Genomic DNA, 18,343 nt, shown 5'->3' on the forward strand with positions numbered 1-18,343 from the left:
GGACTCGCAAAACGGGACTTTGATGAATCTAGGGGTTAGTTATATTTTTAATATAAGGAAGTTATTACAAATATGCAATAAGGAAATGATGCTGAATATGGAACAATTCTACAAGAAATAAGAATTGGAGAAATGACTGAACATGTCAAAGAAGTTTTACAGAGACGATTAGTTTGAAATTTGTTTCCAAAAGAAAATATTGTTGCTAAGCTTGTAGGTACTTTTAAAATAATTGACAACCCCATTCACGAAAAGCAGCAAGTGTGAAAATATCCTACTTTGTTCGGTCTGGGTATTAGCTACAATAAAAAGATTCGATAAAGGTCCTTGACTTTGAATCAGTAAATGTAATTGAACAATAATTGATAACCCCTTGCCAAGAAAGGCAGTAGGTGTGCAAATTTTCACTGCCCTCTGCCGGAGTTGTAGGTACAACAAAAAGTGTTAAAGGGCACGAGTTTGTATCAGAATATGAAATTCACAAACAATTGATAACCCCTAGCCAAAAAAGGCAGTTAGTGTGTAAATTTTCACTGCCTTCGGCCGGAGTCATAGGTACAACAAAAAGCCTCAATAAAGGGCCATGAGTTTGTATCAGAATATGAAATTCACGAACAATTGATAACCCCAGCCAAGAAAGGCAGCAAGTGTGCAATTTTTTACTGCCTTCGGCTGGGGTACTTGTTACAACAAAAAGGCTTGTAGTTTGAATATGAATATGAAATAGAATAGTTGATAACCATAGTCAAGAAAGGCAGCAAGTAGGTGTGTGTACGTGTAGATGATGTGTTGATTGAGTGGAACATGAATAATGTAAAAACTAAGAAAGGCTGTAAGTGTGCAAATTAGCCACTGCTATTCACGGGTAGTAGTTTGCAAGAAGGCTCAGTAAAGGGCCTGCACTTTGAACTAGAATAACAAAGAGAAGATTTGATAACCATAGACTATACTGGCTCTTTTTTAATATTGGTAGCAAGTTGGTGTGTGTTATGTGTAGATGATGTGTTGATTGAGTGGAAGATAAAAAAGGTGAAAAATGAGAAAGGCTGCAGACGCACAAACTTTCCACTGCGTTGTCAGGGAAGTGGATCTTTGAATTTCCAAGTCATTATATGGATAGAGCATCGAATTTTGCCATGGGAGCATAAGAAATGGCTACGACATCGAAGGAAGCAATGTAAGTGCATTAAGTTGCCATTGAGTGGGGTAGGGCTGAAAAATTACAACACCGGGCCCATTTCAGGGACTCTACTTTGAATTAGAATAATACTTGGCAAAGGCTGCAAGAAAGTTAGGAGATATGTGTGTTTTAGGTAGTGGATGCAGAATAAGGTGAAAAGGAAGAAAGGTAGCAGATGTGGAAACAACCCCCTGCCTTGTAAAGGAAATGGGTGTTTGGTTTTCTAGTCCATTACAGACTGTGAGTTGGATTTCACAGTGGGAGCCTGAGAAACGGGTATCTCATCTAAGGAGTTATGCAAGTGCACAAAGTACACAAACTGTGCGGTAGAAAGGACGCAAGAAAGGACGCAAGTGTGCAAATTACCCACTGCCATTGTCGAGTAATAGTTACCAAGAAGGCTGAATAAAGGGCCTGCACTTTGAATTTATATTAGAAGAAGGATAATTGATAACCGCAGCCAGGAAAGGCAGGAAGTAGGTGTGTGTAGATGATGTGTTGATTGAGTGTTAGATGAATAATGTGAAAAATAAGAAAGGCTGCAAGTGTGCAAATTACCTAGTGCCATTCACCGGTAGAAGTTACCAAGAAGGCTCAATAAAGGGTCTGTACTTTGAATTACAATAACAAACAGAAGATCTGATAACCATAGACTATACTGGCTCTTTTTTAATATCGTTAGACTTTTAAGCTTTTGTTTATACATGAACGGCAGGAAGTGCGCAAATTACCCACTGCCATTCATGAGTAATAGTTACCAAGAAGGCTCAATAAAGGGCCTGCACTTTGAATTTTGTATTACAAGAAGGACAATTGACAACCCCAGCCAAGAAAGGCAGCAAGTGTGAAAATTTCCCACTGCTTTCGGCCGGGGTAGTAGGTAGAACAAAAAGGCTCGATAAAGGGTCATGAGTTTGAATCAGAATATGAAATTCAGGAGTAATTGATAACCCCAGGCAAGAAAGGCAGCAAGTATGCACATTTTCAACTGCCTTCGGACGGGGTAGTTTTTAGTACAAAAAAGCTTGATAAATGTCTAATAACTAATGTTGAGGACAGCGCTGTTGCTGTTTCTTGTTTTTGATGAGGTTGATATAGTGTTTGCATAACACAAAAGGTCATCACAATAAATGCATAGAAATTTAAGTTTACGAAACTCAAGATCAATATGCGAGTATGGACTGTTTGCTAAAGATGGTGTTGCAGCTGTTGATATGCTTGGTGTAGCAGCAAGTGGTTGTCCTGCAATCTCTGTGTTGCAGCTCAAGCAAAGTTGTTGGGGTGCAAGTAGTTTATGTGTTTTGTACTATATTTGATGTGCCACAGGAGTATTGTTTGGATTGATCACACCTTCAAAGAGTTGTTTGGCAAATTTTATGGGTTACTATTGGTTGGTGTGTTTCAGTTAGTATGTGTTTGGACTTTGCTTGAATGTTTAAGGGACGCATTAGGGATTCCATTATAGAGAAATACTTTGTACTTAGTGACATCCAATTCTATTTTATGAAGAACGGTTGGATTCTACATCCACCTCTAGGACTAGTGGGAGGGTAGTATTTCAAAGTGTTTGACAGGTTACACTACATGTTTCTATGTAGCTAAAGAAAAGTTAGCTTGGTTATGTATGGGCAGGCTCTCACACAAAACTCAGCACTCAGCATTCAGGATTGTAAAGGCTTACCATTGGAGTGACTGATGAGTTTACATATGTCAGTTTACAAAAGAGAAGACAAGTATGATTGTTTTACATTAGAGATATACAGACCTGAAAGACTATGCATGTAAATTCATGAAATCTTTTTTGAAAGTTTGGAAGAAAGCAGTGAAAGGGTGTTTAGAAGCAATACTGTCCAGCATAAAAAGTGCATAAGTATTTGGACACTCCTGCAGTCTAGTCTTGTGTCCAAAATATCTTAAAAAGTAATGTTGAGACACACTTTTTTTCACCTGTTACGATTTCCACAATGCTTTTAGAGTTGGAGCAGACTTCGTCTAACATTCCTACTTAATTTTCTTTTTGAAATGGAGTAATTTGTTTGTTTATCTGTTGAAATATAAATTTAAATCTTCCTCTTTGAAGGTGAAAAAGCAATACCACTCCTCTTCACAATATTGTTGTCTAAAAAGTAGAGGTAATTCCACTATCACCAAGGTAGATATCTGAGAATAGAATGAATTATATTTTCATACCACTATTCCATAGTCCTAATCCAAAAGGTGAGTTTAGAGTCAACAAAATTAATACATTTTGTACATATACAGGCATAAAAAGACAAGTATGATTTACATTTGATTTTGTTAATTGAAGGTGGTCATCTGCTGCATTCGAAACATTGGGCCTGTTGAGAAGAAAGTGAAAAGTATGTTGTAATTAATATTGCATTGTTTAAAGGTGAATAGCTTTTTGAAATAAAAACTTTATATGTATTTACATGGTAAACATAGTTCCAGGGTCAGAATGGCCTTTTGAGTCTGTGCAAACCCACTAACTTCCATGTTTTATGCGTTTTAAGAACTCTTCTCTAATCTTTTGTTATAGGGAAGAATGTTGGAAATTTCTTCCCGACAATGACAGGCATCAACTTTCTTTCTGAGTTGGGAATAAAGGTGTTGGAGGAAAAGTGAATTTGTAAACATTCAGAGTTTCGCATCAGGAAATCTACACATGCAAATTTGCTCATGCTAAAATGTAGTTCACAAATATTTTCTAGGAGTACTATTTCTTGTCCTACTTGTGTACATTTTTGGGAATTCACAAAAGCTGTATAGCTGCACCTAATGCTAGGACATATTCCATGGGTGCACTTTTGACACTTTCTTGAATAATTGGGCCCCTAATTTGGTCTGGCATTAACCGTGACATTTTGCTTTTATTACATCTCTCTCTCTCTCTCTCTCTCTCTCTCTCTCTCTCTCTCTCTCTCTCTCTCTCTCCCCTCCACTCTCATCCTGTCTCTCTCTCTCTCTCTCTCTGTCTTTGTATCGGATGGCTTCACTGTGAGTGACAGCATTATGCTGTTTCACAAGGAGTATATCAGCACACAAAGTACTTTTGTTCAGTGCCAGTAACTACTGTGGAAGTTTGTGCTTTTTTAAACCAAAAATATTTTCTGCTTTTGCCAAAGTTTGTTATAATAGCGAGGGGGCAGCAGCTTACATGGCAATTAAGTTTTACAAACACGATGCCAAAACGAGTCACACAATGACAAAAGTAAAAAGGTAACCGTCAATTTCAGACCTACTGTGTTTGCCAATGGTTGAATTTTGTTTCCCATAATCTTATTGAAAGTAGTTACAAAGATTTTCCATAATGAATATTTTTGGGAAATGCTAGCATGGATGAACACATTATTAAATGATGCTGCAAAAAAATGATAACAGAAATGTTATAGTAGTTTAGCAAAATGTTTTTGTTTCCTGCTTTCTCTTTTTTAGGAACATTTTATTTTGAAAGCAAAGTATTATCAAACTTGCTTTTAAGCTTCTGCAATTATTTGCGTCAAATCGCAGAGTATTGTGGGAGCAGTATACATAGCCTCATAGTGCTAAACTTTGGAAGTGTGTGTACACTTTTTTACTACAGAAATTGTTAGTAGTGCAGTCTGAGTTTACAACATTTATTTGGAAGAGTCACTCTAACTAATAAAAATGACTGCATCAATTTTGTACAAGTTTGAAGGTCTTTAACATATGGACAGAAATATTAACTCGGCAGTAGACATTTCTGATAAGTATATGTGGGTCAGGCGTGTTTCAGAGCTGCACGCTTTTGTATACTGGAGCCACTGACAGTTGTGCACTCAGAGGTTACAACATTTACTTAGAGTGCATGCTCGAGTAATAAATGCATTCAATTAATGAACCATAAGTACAGGTTTTAACAGTATTAACATATGGGCAAACATATTATGTTAACTACAGACAGTGCCCTTCTCTGACCCAATATGTGGTACTGCTAACTGTCAGCCATAGGGTTTGTGCTGGTGGGAGTTGGGCCTACTTGTGCCAAGGACACAATACACATGAAAACTTGTTGCCCTTGACCTCAAACAGTATGTGCTGTGCGTCGGGCTATAGGAATTACACATCCTTGACAGTGCATAGTCAGCTTTCAAATATAGTGTACGCAACTCAGAAAAGATTCTTACCATAAAGTTTTCTGTATAGGTTGTTGAAGCTTTTTGGTTGCAGACACCTCAATACTTTTCAATAGACTGTAAATGTAAAAAAGATGTATATTAGGGAATCATAATAGCAATGCTAATCATTGAAAAGGTAGTTTGCAAAATAAATGTTATCCTTGAAACCCTCTTTGGTATTTACGAGTATTTTAAAGAAGCTGCATCAAGCAAAAAAACAGTGGCAAACGGGCAGATTCTCAGAATCTTTCCATTTGTGACCGGTATTTTTGCATTTGGGATGCATCATCCCAAATGCAAAAATCGCAATTAAGGAATCTCTAAATTGAGATTCCTTAAATTGTGATTGCATTTAAGCAGCCACGGCTCGTGCAGGGCGTTACGCTGGGCGGTGACGTCAGGCAGAGGAGGGGCAGGGTGGGGGTTGTAAAATGTGGAATATGGATGATGTTAGGTAAGTACCGAAAAAAAAAAAAAATGTTGTTACCTGCGCTGCATCGCCAAATGTGATGCAGCACGGGCAACGCAATTCGTTTCTTTTTTTTTGGTACTTACCTGACATTGTTCATATCCCGCATTTTACAACCCCCCACCCTGCCCCTCCTCTGCCTGACAACACCGCCCAGCTTAACGCCCTGCACGAGCCATGGCTGCTGACGTCACCGCCCGGCGTAACGTCCTGCACGAGCCGTGGCTGCCAATTACATTCGTTTAGACTTACAAGTATTCGAAAATGAATACAGGCTTGGGAGTGTCTTATGAAGCAGTAATAAATATTAAAACTAATGGGAGAATTAGGAGGGAGCAAATACGATGAATCTGAAAGCATATATTCCAGAAAAATAAAGCAAAGCAGAGCTGGGAGGACCACGTGATGGATAGAAAGAAACATTCACGCAATAAGTCATTGTCCGCATCTTCTTGGTTAGCAAGAAAGGCAACTTTATTAAGACAGGTGCAAATTAACTTCTAATCAAACATCTTGCAATTCATTATTTAATAAACCAAAAATTCCTTCAACTTATCGTAGCATACTTGTGAAAGATGAAACCCCAACCAAGTTAACCCAAACAAACTCAGGAGCATCTGACTCTTGTTGATACCCCCCTCCTTTCCTTTAACTGCCCTTTGAGGATGGACCAACCCGTCTAGGCTGCCCACCCCCCAGAAAAAGCACCTACCTACTAAAATTGCACCTAGACCTGTCTTAGCGTGGCAACCAGGAATAAACAGCTTCGGCAATACCCAAAGCACAATAAAACAACAAACAAATAGGAACTGAAAGAGCAAGAGGATGGGTGGGTCAAAAACAACCTTCGCCACCCGCATCCCCTGGCACAGTTCCTTTTCCCGCCCTCTCTACCCCTATTTATCCGCTCCAACTAGCTAATCACCGCCCCTTGCACCTGTGGCCAGTTCCCTTGCGCGAACCAGCCCAGGGGGAGAAAGCGGCTCGCACACGGCTCCCCCTGGGTCCTCCCTTATACTATGTACATAGAAATTCATTGAAGGGTAGGAGGGGCACATGATACAGAAAAGAATACCACCATGAACATACAATAAAAATAACACATTGTAAAGCATGTGACACACTTCAAAAATAGGATACAGAAATTCATGGAAGCTCAATTTAAAAAAAAGGCGTAGGAGTGCTCCGTAAGACAGGAGGAAATATTAGGATCAACAAAGGAAGATTAATAAGAATAGAGGCCTGGGACCAGGGCCGGACTGGGAACCAAAACCGGCCCTTGCAAAGTGCTCGGCCGCACCCCCACACCCTCCCCCAGGAGGAGGGGAGTTGGGGGTGCGACCGAGCTCCTTGGTGGTGCTGCAAAAACAGCCCTGTAACAATATCGGCCCCCAGGGGCCTAAAACCGGCCCCAACTCTTGCGGCGTATCGGGGAATGCCTGTGCCCGCAATGGCCAGTCCGGGCCTGCCTCTGACGGCCTCGTGACGCAGGCAAAAAAATATCCTGATGGACGCACAATTAATAACGATAGAGGCCTAAGCATGTGGTGTAGTACAGAAATATGACACAGAAATTTCTGGACGCATAATTTATAAAATTAGAGGTGTATAGGACCGTGTGACGCAGATAGAAAGTGTTATACTATGTGCATACAATTTTAAACCATTAAGGGGTAGGAGAGCCATATGATGGAGAAAAAATTGCATCATGCATATGCAATTTACAGTGGAGTCTGATGTTGTGATGGTTTCTCTTACCTTTGCTTCTGTCGTGTTTTGTCGTGTCTTCAAAGGCTGCGCTTTCGCTGGGTCTGGGGTATTTTGGGTGCGGGCGCCGCCACCTCCGCGCCTATGGTATTGTGGCTGGGCGGCAGCAGTAGTAATACCACGTTGAGTGTCAGGAGTCCTCCTCCGCTCGAGCTGTGAGTTTGTAGTGAAATCGATGACGACATTCTGTCTGTCACCGCAGAAGAGCAAAAGAGAGCGTGCTCACGTCAGTGTTCGGATTATATGGGAACCGCGGGGGCTGAGCAAACCAAGCCTTGGAGCATCATTGGTAGCGTTTTCACGGTCTATAAGAATGATGGCCTTGGGGTACATCACATTGGCTAATGTATTGCTTTCCAAGGTTAGTGATAGCAAGCATGCTAGTTGGTAGCATGTGGGGAGTGTGGGCGGGCGTACACCGCACATGTGCAAGTGTGAGTGTGTGCACCAACAATTAACAACAGAGAGAGATGGGGGCAGTGTTATTATGTGTGCAGAGGCAGGCCCAGAATCGGATCTCCAATGAGTGACTACTTCTAATCATTCTCGTTAGCGTGCCCTGTGCTCTGATTTGTCACTGAGAGGGTGATCGCACCATACATGTACTGCTAATCATAGTCAGCGTGTACCCGTGCATACAGTACGAATAGGGTTTGACGTAACGCGTTGCATCAAAGATTAAGTGTGAAATCATGAACGGCGCCCTGTACGCGAAAGGCGCCAATGTTTGTACATGGTTAAAAACATATGTTTATATATTTAATGTACATACTAAGGGAAGATATTATTTAGGATAACTATGAACATTTTTTTACAGTTTTAACAATCATATATTGCTTTTAAAAACAATTACACAAATCGCGGTAAAACATCATGCGTACTGGTATCGAAACAGCTGCGTAAGCACATCATAAGCGTACGTAAAGTCATGTGACTTTAAAAGGAGAGATTTGATTGGTTCATAAGTTTTCCTATTGTAACTGTTGAAAGTTCCATCCCATTATAATCATTCGACTTTGACTTTCTAAGAAGAATCATTTCTTCTGACAATTTTTTCAAATAGAAGGAATATCATTATGGACTCATCTTCCAGCAGTTCTTCAGAGGGAGGTTTCATTCCTGAAGAACCTCCAAAGAAGAGGAAAGGAGCTCTAATTTGGCAATTGTTTACTTTTCCAGAAGGGCAAAAAAAGGTTAATGCTCCAAAAGTAACCTGTAAAATTTGCCAAACAACTCTTTCAAGGGGTGATCCATCTAAAAAATACTCCTTTGGCACAGCAAATATGGTGCGACATGTGAAGAACTTGCACCCCAATAACTTTGCTCAAGCTGCAAGACGGAAGTTGCAGGAGAACCCACCTGCTTCTGCGCCAAGCACATCAACTACTGCAGCAGAATATTTAGCAAGCAGTCCACACCCACAAATTGATCCTGATTTTGCTGACGTTAAAATTGTATGCATTCATTGCGATAGACTTTTATGTTATAGGGAGCAGTCTATTGATCTGATGAAACACAGGATGCAAGAGCATCCCTGTCCTCGACATTCGTTTTTTTTTTTTTTTTCATTCTTTTGTTCCTGTTTGATACTTTTTGGTTTCCAGTTCAATTTTTTTTAGTTTAAAAAAAAAAATTGTTGACAGAACACAAAAAAAAATTGCAAAGTAAAAACTGAAAAAACCCCAGTTATTTTTAGAACTACCTTCCCTGGTCAAAGAAAGAACTATATTTCTATGTTAGTGTGTATAAGTTTGTCAGAATGAATGTGTAGTTTATAAATGAATGAATGAATATATTACTAGTGTATGGAGAATGTGAAAGTGCAGAACTATAAGGAAGTGCTACAGCATAAATCTGTAAGGTATTTACCTATAGTATACTGTAGTATGTCCGAAGCACTTGAATGTAACATATGTACATAAATATGTTACAAGTCTGTGCTTCAATTTGCGCTGCTGGTGAAACTGTCTGAGTGAATTTGTATGTGTGAGGGGTGGATTTACAATCCCCTTGTGCCTCTTTTACACAGCAGTTGCATCACTTTCGTGACACAGCAGTGGTGCAAAAGATGTGCCATGGTGTGTTGTATTAAGAATGTGATGCATCTGGAGAGTGCATTACATTGTAAAGCCCCGCGCCAGAAGGAGGCTTTCCTGTGCAGGAGGGCGTGCAGCAACGCCTCCTAAAAGTGGCTGAGTGTAATGTATAACATTTCATTCAGTTACTTTTGATCTTATGCTGCGTCAAAACCTTGCATATGCTTGAAGCAGGTGTAAGGATTGATACAACATTGTGAGCATACGGCCCGAGAGCTTTGCTGGAGTGTTGTTATGGTTGCAATCGAAGTCAATCAATAATTAATCCAAAAAATATTTTGCAATTTAGTTTTGTTAGTATTTTATAATAAGAATATGAAATATAATCTAAAAAGAAAATAAATATAAATATTTATATTAAAAATATAAGAAATTAGTATAAAAAGAAAGACATAATAATTCATACATTTATAAATTATTATTTACAAAACCTTTGAAATTCACTGAAAAAAACCATAGGTTTCAGGAACGTTATAGTTAGGAATTAGTATTTAAAAAACCTTAGAAATTCACTGAAAAAAACATAGGTTTCAGCCACGTTATAGTTAGGAATTAGCATTTAAAAAACCTTAGAAATTCACTGAAAAAAACATAGGTTTCAGCCATGTTATAGTTAGGAATTAGCATTTAAAAAACCTTAGAAATTCACTGAAAAAATCATAGGTTTCATCCATGTTATAGTTAGCTAGACATTTCTCTCATACAAAACCATTAAAATTCCACCGTAATAGTTAGTTCAGCTAACTATAACTCACGCGCCCGCAATGCACTGCTGATGACGTCACATATTACATCACTCATGACATAGTCAGTGACATCACTGATGACATCTCAAATGACATCACTGATGACATCACTGAGGACATCATCCAGTGAATGTGTATCTTTCTGAAAAATAAATATTTTTTATATATGTATATCTAAAGGTCGATGGAAAAATAAATGGGTAAATATCGACATCCTAATATGGCTGGGGTCATTTGTGTGAGGATAACGGGCGGATTGCCTTTCATCTATTAAAAGAGCTCCCAACACTGTGGTTGAGCCCACCCTGACGTATAGGGGTCGGGGTGACCCGATGATGAAGCATGACACAACTAGGGTGTGTGAGGGTAATTAAACAAAAATAGTTTTTTCCCCACATTCATGGTTGGGTCAGGTACAACCTTTCACTAGAGAGTTCTTTCCCTCTTTGTTGTTTTGTCCTCAGGTCCGGATATAGTCAGTTCTTCAATACCACTGACCACTGGTTGGTCAATTGGAGTATTCTTTTGTGATATATACTACTCAGGGAGGACGTACTCCGGTTACTGATAAACCTCTCTAACCCTCTAGGTATTGTAATATCTCCAAGAACCTTTTTGTGTTTACATAGTGTAGACTGTGGACAGATGAAATCGCAATTCAAATTGTTTGGATTTATTTATTGCAGAGTTTTCTGTAATGTATGTTGTTGTATTTTGGGAAGAGGCAGTGAGAAAAAGTATTTATGGTTGTGTGTGTGAGTACTGCCTTCAATTAACACTGCAGACAGCAGTGTTCACAATTCAAATCGAGTCACTATTGTAGACGACACAGTTCTGTAGGAAAAGACATTGCTCTAGTGTGCTCTGTCTGCACCACTCATATGCATCATTGCAGGCTCCGCACAAGGTCTTTGTTGCTTCGCGGATTGAACACTGTGGAGCTCAAGTCAATTCCACGTGGCTGTGGGCCCTTGCTGAACGCTCTCTGTGGCCAACACTGCAGACAGCAGTGTTCAGATTTGAAATTGAGTCGGTATTGTAGATGACGCAGTCACTGTAGAAAAAGTCATTGTTCCAGTGCGCTCTGTCTGCACACGCATACGCATCATTGCAGGCTCCGCACATGGTCTTTTTTTGCTTTGCGTATGACAAACTGGGCAGCTCAAGTCAATGCCACGTGGCTGTGGGCCCTTGCTGAATGCTCTCTATGGCCTACACTGCAAACAGCAGTGTTCACATTTGAGATTGAGTCGCTATTGCAGATGATGCAGTGTTGATGGGAACAGATATTGCTCCTTGTACGGCCCGCACGCAGCACACATCATCGCTGGCTGTGCACATGCTGAATGCTTTTGATGTGGCTATATGAGTGCCCTAGAACTGATGGAGCATTTATGATATAATCTTTTTGCATATTATTTCATATGTATTGATTGTGTCTCAGTATACCACAAATTGTGGTTCTTTTACGATAGAATTTTTTCTGTATTATTTCACATCTACTGTCCCTACCTTACTGCAGCACAAATTATCGATTCTTTTAATATTGAATCTCTGTGTGTGATCCAATGATTACTGTTGTGGTTGATGCTAGCAGCAACCATTCCCTGAGGGCTGCTTTACACTCACCCCACACGCATCCAGCACAGACATCACTGGATATGTGACCCTGGTAATAAAAAGGTGCCGAGCGCATGTACCCGTACCCACTTCCACTATCTATCTATGTCATTGTGTTCATTATCTATGCATGATACTGCCCCTGGGCCGTACCACATTACATTGTGCTGTGAATAGCGTATGCAACCATGTCACCTCTGGTAATGGACAAAACTTCGGTTATGTAACTTTTAGGTTATCACAGGTGGAAGGCTACTTTACAAAGTATGAATATTGATGAAGATGATGACATCTCAAATGACATCACTGATGACATCATCCACGTGATAATCTGATGCACATACTGATGCTCTAATATAAACTTTGATCCACCCACTTTAAAATACAGACTACTATTTATGAAACCATACACACAACTACAGATACTACATGCCACCAATTATTTTCTAGGTCTATACACACATCCAGTGACTTATACATACAGTTACTCATCAATATAGTACTATAATATGTACTCATACACCTATACATATAATCACACTCTACCACTCATCCATAGATTTACTCACACACCTAGTCAGTCATGCAAAGAATGAATTACATACTCATTTACTCGTATACAGTTATACCCACCAACTGAGTTATTTATACACACACCACATCACTTACTTATGCAGATACTAACACAAACTTACTGTCTTATACAATCATTGATACAAGCAGTCACTCTTTTATACACCCACTCTTCAAATACCTTACTCTCGTGTATAGTCATTTATAAACTCCAACACTCACATATACTGCCTTAAAACATATGTAGTTACTCATAAATATACCACTGAGACATTGATTCACTCACCAACACACTCATACAGACACTAACTCACACACACAGCCCTTCCAAGATCCAGATGCATTTTTGAATCCATACAAGCAGTGAATAACGCACTCAGACATCTGTGCACAGAGTCACCCCCCACCGACCCACACAGACACTCAGGCACCCATACAGATACTCAGACAACAAATCAATAACCCATATAGACAGTCATGTAGCTACTCACCAACCCATGCATCCGCTTACACACCACTGAGAGACTAATAAGGAGTTTCACACAGTTTAGTCACTAACCCATGTATTCAGTAAGACACGCTCAATCACGCACTTATACAGTCAGTCACGCACCTACTAAATAATCCATTCAGGTACTTGTAAATCCACTCATTCTTCAATACACCTTGGCATAGATATATATGAAATATTTAAATTTTACAGAAACACACATTCACTGGATGATGTCATCAGTGATGTCATCGGTGATGTCATTTGAGATGTCATCAGTGATGTCACTGACCATGTCATGAGTGATGTAATATGTGACATCATCAGCAGTGCATTGCGGGCGCGCGTGTTATAGTTAGCTCAACTAATTATAACTGTTGAATTTCTCTGGTTTTATTTGAGTCAAATGTCCAACTAACTATAACGTCCCTGAAACCTACGTTTTTTTCAGTGAATTTCTAAGGTTTTTTTAAATGCTAACTCCTAACTATAACGTCTGTAAACCCTATGTTTTTTAGTGAGTATGTATATATATATATATATATATATATATATATATATATATATATATATATATATATATATATATATATATATATATATATATATATATATATATATAGCCACACGATCCAACCAATACAGGTCAAGAAGAACGGCAAGCACTCCGATGTAAGAGATGTTTCTTTAAAGTTTACTCATTTCCAACCCCCCCTTCACCCCTGACAGACGCGTTTCGCCAGTTAGCTTCATCAGTGTCAGTTTGTGCAAACCTACAGAAGCCATTTTAAACTATCCGCTCTGTTTCATTTCATCAACATAAATGATGGTACCTTTCATGGAAACGGCGGCCATCTTGTAGTGTAGTATTACAAGTATTGTACCTTGGTTCAAATGGCTTAGATAAAGTGCTCCAGTGCAAATTAAAATGGTTGACTTTGACAAACTTAACATTAATCTTGTGCACACTGTAATTCTGTGTCAGATTATCTATACATATATATACATTTGGAAAGAGGGATCTTTTATGATTTGCAAGATTGGTTATGTAGGGGTGTATCCCCTAGTTTTACATAGAATATTCACATTTCAGCATAGTATCTTTCATTTTCTTATTGTTTTGTGAAGCCCTGTATGGGCTTAGATCCCAAAATTATATATGATACAGATATTTACATATTTGCATGGCAAACACCTGGGATTAAGCAAGCATAGACATATACCTCTCTTCTAGATATATACATATTTACAAGGAATTCATCTTAAATCATACTGATATGGGGAAGAAACCTTTTTTCATATGTACAATAAACACCAAGAGTATTCCCTCATTCTATTTTACAGGTGGACCCACATTTCTGCATCATTATTCAGGCCCCACGGTGCCATCGTCTTTAGGTCCAGAATGTATTTTGACTCTGTGATGCGGAGTGTCTTTTCCCTGTCACCACCACGTTCTGACTTTGTGATTTGGTCAATGCAGTAAAACCTAAGTAAATACCTATTGCTTTTGTGAAATTCAGCAACAACAAAAAAAAAAAATAAATAAATAAATAAATATATATATATATATATATATATATATATATATATATATATATATATATATATATATATATATATATATATATATATAATTCGACACCTTCTGTTCACACGGCGATTTTCCACACCAAACAGATAAAGGACCCCGAAGCAGCAGATTTATATAGTGGGAAGATTTATTGGCTCATTCAAATGGTATTCCAGGCATGACGCGTTTCGGTTAACTAGTAACCTTGATCACATAGCGACACTGCAGTTAAGTGCATGTTTAAATACTCATTTTTTCAACCATTTCAATCATGTGATGCTAAACAGTGAGAAAATACTTCAGTTGACCATATATTTCTGTACATCAATGGTGACCAGTTTACATATTTGCTGGGTTCTGATTTGCATAGTTATACATATACATTACTACATAAATGCATAATAAATCATTGTGCAACATTACGCAATAAATAGCTAAAAATTGTATGTACAAGAGACCTAATTCTCATTTTCATCATATTTGCCATAAAACATTGAAGCGCAGTGTTCCCTTGTGTTGGTTCTGGAGTTATAACAGCATAAATGCTTGATGATCGATCTGTGCAATATGACGCATAGGTTGTCTAAATATATCATGTTTATAGAACTCTAAAAAAAATTTTTATATGAAGTTAAAACATGTTATTATAAATACCTATAAAACCAAATGTGTGCAAAATCGCGCTCTTTGGTGCAAATCATGCTTCTGTGCAAATGTTGCAAATAAGTTAATACATAACAAGCCATTTTAGTCAGAACCTTAGTCATAATACAAACTGTAATAATCATTCCACATGAACTAAAACTGGGTTACATGGTGTTAAAATATCCAAGCCTGGATATCTAAAACCACCCCCCCCCTAAAAGCTCATAGGATATTGAAGTTCATTAAGTCAACAGAAAGTGCATGGTGCTGTGCAAAAAGTGAAAAAATAAGTGAATTATCTTTAAAATGTGAGAGGTTACTGGATTACATCTTTTACACAATATCTATTAAAATGATTATAAGTCAATATCTAATCAAATCTGCTATAAAAATGTATGCATGTCTTCGGTGGTATTCAATCCATTTGGAGACTTACTATTAAGGTTGAGTATATATTTGGTCTCCAGCTGCCTTAACATGCTTTCTCTGTCCCCACCTCTCTTCGGAACAGGTACTGCATCGATCACGTAATAGGATAGACACTTGATGTTTTTATCGTGTGTCGATTTAAAGTGTCTAGCTACCGGGTAGGTGGGGTCGCTGTTGATGATAGCTCTAATATGTTGTAATATTCTCACGTGCACCGGCTTTATGGTGCTGCCTACGTACCTGAGGCCGCAGGTGCACATGAGAATATAGACAGCGAATTCTGTGCGGCAGTCAAAGTTCCCCTTTATTCTTATCTCATTTTTACTAAAGGGTGTGCTGTATTTACTGGTATTTACACCGAAGATACATGCTCGACATGTAGAGCATTTGAAGAACCCTTCTTTAACAGGCATCCAAGTGGGAGCAGCTGCTTTAGCCCCAGATGGTTGTGACAGCTGAGTGGCCATGTTCTTGCATCTCCTAAAAGTCACCTGCGGTTTGTTAGGGAGATCTTCTCTTAGAATGCTGTCGGTCAGCACAATGGGCCAATTCTTATTCAGTATTGCTCTTATCTTCCGTTCTTGCTTACTGAATGTAGTTATTAGTCTAGGCATCCCTGTTTCTTTTTCTGTTTCTATATCACCCTCAAGTTCTCTGTGTGTAGGCAATAATTCTGCTCTTGTTTTGCTGTCAGCTCTGCTGATGGCTGTATTAAGCATTTTTTGTGTATAGCCTCTAGCACGGAGTCTTTCTATGCTATCATCTCTGCACTTCTCAAACTCTTCGGGGGTGCTACAGATCCGTTTGAGTCGCAATACCTCACCATAGGGTATGCTAGCTATCAAGTGCTTTGGGTGTGCGCTAGACGCATGGAGGATTGCGTTACCTGCTGTTGGTTTTCTATAGGCAGTGGTCACCAATCTGTTATTTATAACCATAACCTGAACATCAAGGAACTCAATTTTGCTGGTGCTGTGGCGCGACGTAAAGTATTCCCTCATTCTATTTTACAGGTGGACCCACATTTCTGCATCATTATTCAGGCCCCACGGTGTCTTCGTCTTTAGGTCCAGAATGTATTTTGACTCTGTGATGCGGAGTGTCTTTTCCCTGTCACCACCACGTTCTGACTTTGTGATTTGGTCAATGCAGTAAAACCTAAGTAAATACCTATTGCTTTTGTGAAATTCAGCAAAAAAAAAATAAAAAAAAAATATATATATATATATATATATATATATATATATATACACACACCTACAAACACAATTGTATCTCCTTACTTTCATTTTAATAAATGCATGCTAAAGCATCCGCCCTAGGATTTAGTGTAAGTCCTCAAATTGGAAGCTACTATTTGACACCACCCCCAGAGGACTTGGCGATTGGGCTTTAAGATTACCTATTGTTAGATTGCTTTCAACTACCTCACACATGCTGGATGGATATGTGGCTTCCTGACAAATATGACCTCTTTGTTCACCTCAACACTGTACTCCCTCAATTGCTAAAGGGAGAGGAGTGCAAAGCAGATGGAATCGCACATTAATGAATAATGTGAGTCAAGGAACCTATCCCTGTTCAATCCTTTTTCAACATCCCATCTTCACATTACCTCTCATGTGACAGACAGTCCAGATCTATGGCTCTAAACCTCCAGGACAAGAAATTATCAAGCAATCAATCAATCAGGGGAGTAATAAGCATGCTACTCACCCTTGAGGGTCTCAAGGCGCTGGGGGGTAAGCAGTTCCATTCAGTCGAAGAGCCAGGTATTGAGTGTCTTCCTGAAGATGTTCAGGGAGGGGGGGCGCATCTGATGTCGATCGGGAGCTCGTTCCCGGTCTTGGCCGCGACGTAAGGGAAGGCTCTTCCGCCTGTTCTGGCTCTGCGAATGCGCAGGGTTTCAGCGAGGGTGAGGTCGGCGGATTGGAGGTTTCTCTTGGGTACGTATAAGGAGATTCTCTTGTTGAGGTATTGGGGTCTGGTGTTGTGGAGGCATTTGTAGGCATGGGTGAGTATCTTGAAAGTTACTCTCTTCTCAATGGGGAGCCAGTGGAGGTTCCGCAGGTGTTGCGTGATGTGTTTGTGTCTAGAGATACAGAGGATGAGACTGACTGCGGTGTTCAGTATGGTCTGGAGTTTGAGGAGCAGAGACTTCTTGATCCTAGCGTAGAGGGCGGTTCCGTAGTCCAGTCTGGTGGTTATGAGTGCATGGGAGATGGTCTTCCTTGATTCGGGGGGGTCCATTTGAATGTCTTTCGGAGAATGTGAAGGGTCTTGAAGCAGCTGGAGGTGACGGCGTTGACCTGTCGGGTCATGGAGAGGGAGAAGTCGAGTATGATGCCGAGGTTTCTGGTGTGATCCATGGGGTGGGAGGGCTGTGGAGGGCCACCATATATTGTCCCATGCAGAAGGGTAGGGAGGGTTCGAGGACGAGGACCTCAGTCTTCTCCGAGTTGAGCTTCAGGCAGCTGCTGCTCATCCATTATGCTATGTCCTTCATTCCTTCCTGGAAGTTGAGTCTGGTGGTGATGGGGTCATTGGTGAGGGAGAGGATGAGCTGGGTGTCGTCGACAGAAGGATACTATGCTGAGGCCATGCTGTCTGACGATG

Source organism: Lissotriton vulgaris, chromosome 2_1 (genome assembly GCF_964263255.1).
Source record: "Lissotriton vulgaris chromosome 2_1, aLisVul1.2, whole genome shotgun sequence".
In the NCBI taxonomy this organism is placed as follows: Eukaryota; Metazoa; Chordata; class Amphibia; order Caudata; family Salamandridae; genus Lissotriton; species Lissotriton vulgaris.